Below are 9041 nucleotides of genomic sequence, written 5' to 3' on the forward strand. Positions count from 1 at the left end.
AATGAACTTCGTCCTCGAAGTTTACTCACACTCATAAATATCATCATCCAACCGTCAACACTATCGAAGTATTCTCACACTCCTAAACATCACACTACTACAATCACGGCCATGACCTTTTAACAATATCAACCACAATACAAATCCATCATTTATTCTCCACCAGGACTCAAACTTCCAAATCTTCTACAACATGTACGACCATCAAACTCTCTTTGTCGCATTCTACTCCTCTTAAGATAAATGTTACATCCTCATAACTCACTAATACTAGATCCTGAGCTATATCTTCTCATTATCCTCATCACCACCACATGTCAAAGATAACTGCCTATAACCTCAACACCTATAACCATTCCTATTTCCAAGGCTCTCCTACTCTAACAGTTCTCCTACCTCAAATTATTCTGCACTCCATCTAACCAATACCATAAAATCCTCAGCAAAACCACCACACCAATTCTTCAACATTACCGCAAAACGACATACTTCTATATATATGCACTCATCTCCACGATCATAACTTATGATCCAAGATTGTTACATACACTCATATTAGCTTCTCAATTTCTTTTCTTTTATTACCACAAAACTCACCCATAACTTAACGTGATACTAATTTCCAACACCCTATACTCACTGTCGTTATAATTATTACGAACCACGTGCCGCTTCCAGCTCACCACACACGTTTCACAAATCTCTTGCCACAACTATGTCCACCAATGCTTCATCTAAAACAAGATCAAAAGTACTCTAACAACCTCTCACAACTGTGTCCTATCAACAGAATATTACTATACCATGACAACAACGAAACCATACCCAACTCTCTTTCATATCATACTCTACCCTCACTCCCAAGCCGACATTGGTAAGGAACATCAATAAACAAAACAACAGTCTGTATGTCCAAACTGAAACTCACTGGAAACGGCAGTAAACAAAACAACAATCTATGTAACCGATATACACTTTTGAAAGTTCATCTCATAAATATCCCGCCTACTCCACCACAACCGATGACGACATAACAACACCGCCACCAACAGCCGCACCGCAGCGCAAAAATACCCGCATCACAACACGAATTACCATGCCCAGATCACCACCCGAGGCACCACAACCACATCGATAGTCATCGCACTTATACAATCCCATAAACACTGACTCATTACAACTTCCTTGACAAGAAAACTTTCTTAAAACCGCTCTACTAGATCACAATGCAACAAATCATACGGAATAAACAGACAATAACCTTATAAATATCATCCATACCATTACTCATGAGGTGGGAACCTCACACTATCACGTACATATATCATGAATACACATACAAGTATACCTAGCCATTCCAGATCACCCAAACTATTACTTTTTGAATATCATCCTATTAGGTTACCGTACACAACATATGACGCAGAACACTCAGGTAACGACTTTATAACTATCAGACCATATCACTTCTCGTGAGGTCAGAACCTCACACAAACATTTATACTCATCATAGACCCGTAATCACATCCAACTAGTCAATCCTGATCACGTAAGTTACCACTTAATTACGGTCACCTCTCGTCCAATCTTAACTTGTATGCCCCTCATAACACATTCTCCCATTCACGTAACCATCACCTCTTGACAAATTTAACCATGCCATTAATACTCAACTACCAGCAACCGCCTCCTATAACCACATCTTATACTCTCTCACAACCATACATATCAATCTGGCCTCTACAAAATCAACCTCTTTAGAATGACTATCCTTCATATTAATCATCACCCTTCACCACTAGTGACAACACCACAACACCACCACTGTTCGTGTAACAAATCTCTTACACTCACCTCTAAACATAACAGCTCATTTCCAATCTTCGGTTAACATCCCAAATAACGAGCATCAATTCCATTAATAAAAATTACCTCAGCATTCATTCCAATTATATCCTTAATTGTATCGTCACCTAACTCACCACCAAAATCTCATATCGTGCAAATACTCTACCAACTTTTACTCCCTTAATTTCTCAAAACTCATGGCTAACATGTCGTCTTGAAATTTCTATATAATCATTAACTCACACCCTCATGATAGTATCCTACATCTCGACGATTCCTTTCTTTCATGTTCCTTAACTCTGGTTGACGTTCTCTCAGCTTACTTTCATCCTTCTTCTCCCTTTATACTCAACAATATCAATCAATAATTCATCTCCTTCCTCCCTCTACCTAACTCTTTAGTAATCCAGTTACCTTCTCGTTGCTCCACAACTCAATTTCCATTAATTCATATCAATATCTTCTCATTCTTTCTTATCACTGATCCTCTCTCACCATGCTACTCACTCACACATGTCATCATTACGTCCACACCATCAATGAGTACTCATCAATTAATTACATCTCCTCTTACATCTCTAGAACCCAAAAATTTCACTTTATACCGTTAACTGCCCAAGTAATTACACACTAGGTTCACCTCTTATTAAACCAAATTCCTCAAACTCAGTCACTATCTACAAATCGACATCGCGACATGACGCCCTCTAAGCTCACTATATACAACTCTTCTCCAACGACCTTTCATTACATATATTCTTAACCAACACAATCCTAACCATCTCCCTCCATAAATCCTTACACATCTCAAGTTACCACCATTCGCATCCCTCATTTCAATCTTTTCATTCTCACGTTCCTTATACTTACATCACCCCTTGCCCATATACACTTACCTTACATTACTCAAACTCGCAATTATATCACTCACCACGTCTCACAAAACATGCTTCATGCCTCAATAAGCTCATAAATCTCACTTTTCTTTTTCCACTATCCATCACAACCACATATAACTCATGTCCTCCCCACCAAACTCATACCCATCATAAGGTGCTACTCTTACATCATAAGATTGGGTAACTTACGCATCAGGACCAACATATACGTAAAACAATGCATAAAGAAGCAAAAGAACACCTTTGAATTAAATAAGATATGCGACGAGGTAAAAGATAAGTATATGACCCAAAACAAGGGTCATTATGTAACGCCCCGTAATTTCGGACCGTTAATATATTTCGAAAATAATTTATTAATCAAATAAAATTTGATATTTAAAGTAATTAAAGTAAAAATAATTCAAAGAAATATAATTTTATTATATTTTGAAGAAAAGTATTTATTTTGATAGTTTCGAAATGTTTAAAAATAGTTTAAACCGTGTAAAACTTTTTATTTCGAAATAAGGGCGTATCGGGGGGAAAATGACAATTCTTTTGAACGTTGGGTAAACGGATTTGGAAATGGGTCGTATGAATACTCAATTTTCTTGTAATCTCGTGTTTAAGAACTTTGGTCTTGACGGAATTTGCGTTTGACCTACGGTTTTAATTATTATCGAAACGAGTCAAAACCGACTCGAAAAATCCCGACTCAAACCCGCTCTCCTCCTTTCCTTTCTCCCTTACCCGGCTCCCCTCCCCCTTTCTTTTCTTTTTTTCTGATTTTCCTTCCTTCATCTTCTTCCTTGTTCTAAAAAGACCAAAACTCCATTTTTATATAAAATCAAGCTAAAAATCGACATAACTTACTCGTTTCTTATCGGTTTTTCACGAAATTTACCTTTCCGGAATCCTCTCGTCGAGATCTACAACTTGGTATAATTTAATTTCAGTTTTCTTGAAGTTGTTTTAAGACCAATTTTCGGAAATTTCGGTTTTATATACTTATCTTTGTGTTTTAATTGTTTATTTAGGTGAAGAATTGGAGGACGAGTTCGGGGACTCGTATATTGTAGAGGATAGCGGATAGTTGTCGTTAGGGTTTGGGTTTTGAGGTGCTAATTGCTCTTTTTCTAGCTTAAGGTAACATATTTCGAGTTACTCGACGAATTATCGTCACAATCTTTGTTATTTTTGTATGTTTGGTGATTTTTGTTTGAGTAGTAGTTTTCACATGTTAAAATTTGTTGCATGCATGCTTAATTTATGCCTTTTGTTAGTTTAAATTAGCAAAGTTGAATTGGGAACGATTAATTAGTGTTCAGACGGTCTTTTACTAAACAAAAATGGAAAAAAATGGTGGTGTAGGGGACGGCGGCAAAGACGGCGAGCCACGGCAGCCCACGGCCGGCCTTGGGGTTGGCCGGGTTGGTCCGTGCTTGTTTCGCGGTTTTTCGTACAATATTGGTCATTTTGGGGTAATTAATGTTCTAATTAGTATAAGTAACAAATGGGTAGTATTTTGAATTGAAGCATACTAGTAACAAAAATTATGTTAATGGTAAAATTGTGTTTATATTAATAGTTATCACATGTTAGGATAGTTTACAAAATGAAATTGTAATTAATAGGCTCAAAATGAATTTTATAGCGATAATTATAATGTTTTGTTGATTGTCGAAAAATCGAGCCTTAGTCCCTTTGGTCGATGCGATGTCGATTAATTGAGTGATTGGTCACCGCAATTTGACCGTGCACTGTCGCAGGGTGGGGTTGCGGGTAAAAATTCGGTTGAATGAATTAGATAATCGGCCTTTTTCTTGCTTTAGGCCATTTATTATATCTCTATTTCACATGTGTAGTTAGTTGAATTTAAGTAGTTTCTTATATTGTAAAAACGGCCCTAGATTCCCTGAAGCCTTTAATATGGTTAATATTGTTAGAATTGGAAATTGGTATTGAGGATTCGTTGGTTTATCTCATTTGAATAGACATTTATATAGCCTTTTTGCCCTCTTATGGTTAAGTGGGTGTCTTACTTGACTTGTGTGGTGAGTCTTGTGTGGTGTGGGCTAAAGTATTCAAGTGGGACTAGTGGGACTAGGTCCTAGGTGAGTATTTCGGCCTTCATCATAGATAGGTCTTTATAGTCTTTTGAGTATATATATATGTTCACTGCTTGATAGCCTTTGTGTTCCTGACTAGTGGATTTATATCCAAGTTGGGGCATGACCTCAGTTACTTATTTTGATAGTAAGTGGTCAGCTTAAGTACTAGCCAACCTGAAGAGTCTATCACACCCGAAATACTCGAGAGGGGGGGGGGGGGGGTGAATTGAGTATTTAAAAATTATGCCTACTTTTTATTTTATATCAAGGTAATTAATTACTTAAAGTTTATTGATTAAACTTTAACTAATTAACTAAATGATTATGAACGAATGAAATGACTGAAACGAAAGATGCAAAGACACACGATATTTGAAGTGGTTCAGCTTCACACGTCGAAGCCTACGTCCACTATTCTCGATTAATAATTTTAGTACCTTACTCCGGATTACAAAATTATCAACCCAACTCGTATAGTTAACTCTAACTATAACTCAATTTGAATATCACTAGATATTCGATTTGACTATCTTAAGTTACTAAGAAAGCACTTGATTGTTCTTCTAAGTGTTCACACAATTGAACGAGTAAGAAACAATATGAAGTACTATTATCTTATGACGTAACCTTAAGGAAAGATAAGCAATTTGAAGAGCACGACTTTTCGTAAATATTTTCTAAAACAAAACAATAAGACAATTAAGAATTAAACTCAAATATGTTTTGCAAAGTCTCTTATATTTCGAAAAGCTTAGATAAATGAAGAATGATCAATTGTATTTATAGTAGAAGTGGGAACTAGGGTTTGCACGAAACCCTAGGTTGCCGTGAGATAGGCGGCTAAGGAAATAAGAGATAACACTTTATCTCTTTCCTTAATTTAATCCAAGATAATATAGTTTAGGTAAATAAGATAAAAGTAAATCTTATTTAACAAGTAAAATTATATCTTTAAGATGTTAAGATAAATAAACAAATCAAATCATATATTATAAAGATAGGAAAGTATCTTATATAAATATAAGCTAGATTTGATTAGATAGTTTACTTAATCTCAACAACCTCACACGCCCCAATGGTTCGCAGCTCACGGCTGAAACCCTAGGCCCGTGTCCATCTTGGATAAAACCTATCTCCTTGGATTAGGGTTAGATTAGATAGACTAGCAAACCCTAGGTAGCATGACGACCCATAAGTCGTTTTACTAACCAATAGGAATATGCAAGTCACCAATTGTAACAATCCATAATTCAATTCTACTATATACAAAAGATTTCGAAATATGTATAAAAGAAATTTATCTTTTGAAAAATGATTTTAAAACTATTAAAATCGTGCCTTTAAAATGCTACCTAAAGTTATAGTAGAAACAGCTATAACTTTAAGTTTGGACAGTAAAGTTATAGGTGAAATAGCTATAACTTTACTTGCCAATATTCTTATCTTAAGATACCGTCATTAGATGAAGACCTATACTAACTAATCTTCCTGGAGATCTTCAGTAAAGAATCTTCTCTTTATCTTGACCAAAAGCTCTTCATCTTGAGCTTTGTTAAAGACTTGATCTAGCCTTTTGCTTGAATGATCATCATACTTGAAACTTGTTACAGTTGCTTATGATGCTTTAAGAACTTCCAATGTTATAGCTCAAGCTGCTATAACATAACTTGAATGATGCTTCACAAATCTTCAATGTTATAGCTAAGAGAGCTATAACATTACTTGCTAAACTTGTAAACCTAATTTAATCTAACAAAGACTAAACAAACAATTACAAGCAAGAGTATATATAAAACGAAGCACACTTGTCATTATCAAAACTTAATCATATATCTATATGGTCCAACACAACCCTTTGGTGGACTCCTTAGGGTACTCACTTTGTTTTAGAAAAATTGTGGGTCTTGGGTGCGGTGGTGTGTATCCGCATGTCTAGGTCTGCGCAGATTTTAGGCTAGGGTTGTGTTGTCTCTTGGCCATGTTTTATTAATATTAACCGCTGAACCAAGATACCGGTTCGATTACCTTCCCTACCTCGTGGTATAGACTCGAGTTACAAAGTGACTATTGACGGTGCTAAGAACTTATGCCTGTCTTTGGTATATTGCCCTTTCTTGTATGGTGATTTTATGAACTGTAATAGGTGAGATGTAAGCGGTTCTGATTGATAAAGTTTGGATTACTATTTGAATTATATGATTCACATGATAGTTTAGTTTGGTCAGTTTAGGGGTCATAGGTTAGATTACATGATAATTACATTGTTTATCATATTGTTTACATGTTTTACTACATGTTACATTAATTTTGACGATTCGTGGCTGGGAGGACTCGAAGTTACTCCCCACTGAATTGTGGCTTTCGTGTTTGTATAAAATGCGATTGACAGGTTGTTGATGCTTAGTTGGGGTCACAGACGAGCTAGTGAGCAAGGAACCTTGGACCTAGTTTGGTTTTCTTTTGTAGAAACCTTTTATCTTTTGGTTATGTATATAACCTTTTAACTTTTGGTTTGTATATAATTTGAAGGGACATATGTCTCCCTTTTCCATTTTGGGTTGTATCATTATGTATTTTCTTACCTTTAGCGGTGTTAAGTAAATTAGATTGTAGCAATTGCAGGTTTTGGCACCCGTCTATTGGGAATGTTGGAGATGTTGTGATTGGTTTAGAAATTTTTTTTGAAATTACAGGTTTTTATATAGTTAGACCAATTACAAACATATCCTACCAGTTTTTCCGTAGAATTTACGCATTTAATTATCGAGTTATTTAAGGGTGTCACAGTTGGTATCAGAGCCTATTGCTCCCGACGCACGTTTGTGCACCCCACTTAAAAATCACTTGACCTTTAAATAATAAACTTGAGAGAAGGGTAGGATGGGTAGAATTAGGATTTTATGTGGTAGTCTGTTTGTGATTGCTAATTGATAGGTACTAATTAAATTTTTCCCTGTTGTAAGATGGCTCCGCCAAGAAGAGACATTGATGATGCTATCTTACTAGTTCTTACTCAAATTCTCCAAAACCAACAAAATCAACAAAATCAACAAGCTCCTCTTCCTCCTCCGCCTGCTGAGGGTACTCTAGGCACCTATACTTGGGTGGCTAACCAATTGACCCGAATCAACACTCCCACTTATGGTGGAGAGATTGATCCAGCTGCTCTTACAGGGTGGTTTCGGGAGTTGGAGAAAAGCTTCACGTTGTATGATGTCAAGGAGGAACATAAAGTGAAGCTAGCCTCTCATTTCCTAGTACGAGAAGCAGACCGGTGGTGGTCCATGACTGGGCCTACCGTTTTAGCTGAACCGGGATTTGACTGGGTACGTTTCAAGGAGTTAGTGGAGGCCCGTTTCTATCCTCAAGAGTGAAACAGTAGAAGTTGAAGGGATTCATGGAGTTGAAGCAAGGAAGCCTTCCAGTTCAGGCCTTCACCGATAAATTCAACGAGTTGGCTCATTATGCAACTCGATTGGTGAAGGATGACAACGAAAAAGCTTTCTTTTATCTTGAAAAGCTCTCCCCTAAGATCAAAAGCATGGTCCGTCGGGATTCCACTAGCTTTGTTTCCATTTATAATGATGCTTTATGGGCCGAGAATTCATTGAAAGAGATTGAAAATGAAGCTCGTGCAACTAGTTCTAGTCTTGGCAAGAGGCCTTTATATCCCTCTTCTAGGCCCTTTACTCCTTCACCCAGGTTCATTTCATCTCCCTCTGACCCAAACAAGAGGAGATTTGTTTCTAATGTGCAAGTTAACCGGGGTGGTCAATCTTCAGCTGTTAATGATAATAAAAGTACTAAAGACCGAGTGTGTTATAACTGCAAGAAACCAGCACACCCTGGTAAATGCTTCATTGACCCTATCATATGCTTTTCTTGTAACAAACCGGGTCACAAGGCCAATGTTTGCCCGGAGAGGAAGGTGACGGCTCCTACCACTCCTGTCGTCCCAGTGAGGCCAGTGAGGCCAGTGAGGCCGAAGGGCCGTATCTTTGTTATGAGCCGAGCAGAAGCTGAGGCACATCCTGATATCATTACTGGAACATTTTCTATTTTTGATGTTCCTTGTTTGGTATTATTTGATACGGGTGCCTCTTTATCTTTTATTTCAATAAAACTCTCCAATAAACTATCACTTGAATCATCACAAGAAGAAAGTACATCTATATCTTTACCCTCTGGTGATGTCTTTTCC

The 9041-nt window shown here is 36.9% G+C and overlaps 1 long non-coding RNA gene across 1 annotated transcript; it reads left to right on the top strand.

Annotated features, from left to right (window-relative positions):
- The first annotated feature begins 3783 nt into the window (after positions 1 to 3783).
- LOC141612948 (uncharacterized) lies at positions 3784 to 7456 on the top strand. Its single transcript, XR_012529211.1, has 2 exons — positions 3784 to 3875; positions 7230 to 7456. It is a non-coding gene; the product is annotated as an uncharacterized LOC141612948 (long non-coding RNA).
- Positions 7457 to 9041: the final 1585 nt, after the last annotated feature.

Source organism: Silene latifolia, chromosome 1 (assembly GCF_048544455.1).
Source record: "Silene latifolia isolate original U9 population chromosome 1, ASM4854445v1, whole genome shotgun sequence".
NCBI classification, from domain to species: Eukaryota; Viridiplantae; Streptophyta; class Magnoliopsida; order Caryophyllales; family Caryophyllaceae; genus Silene; species Silene latifolia.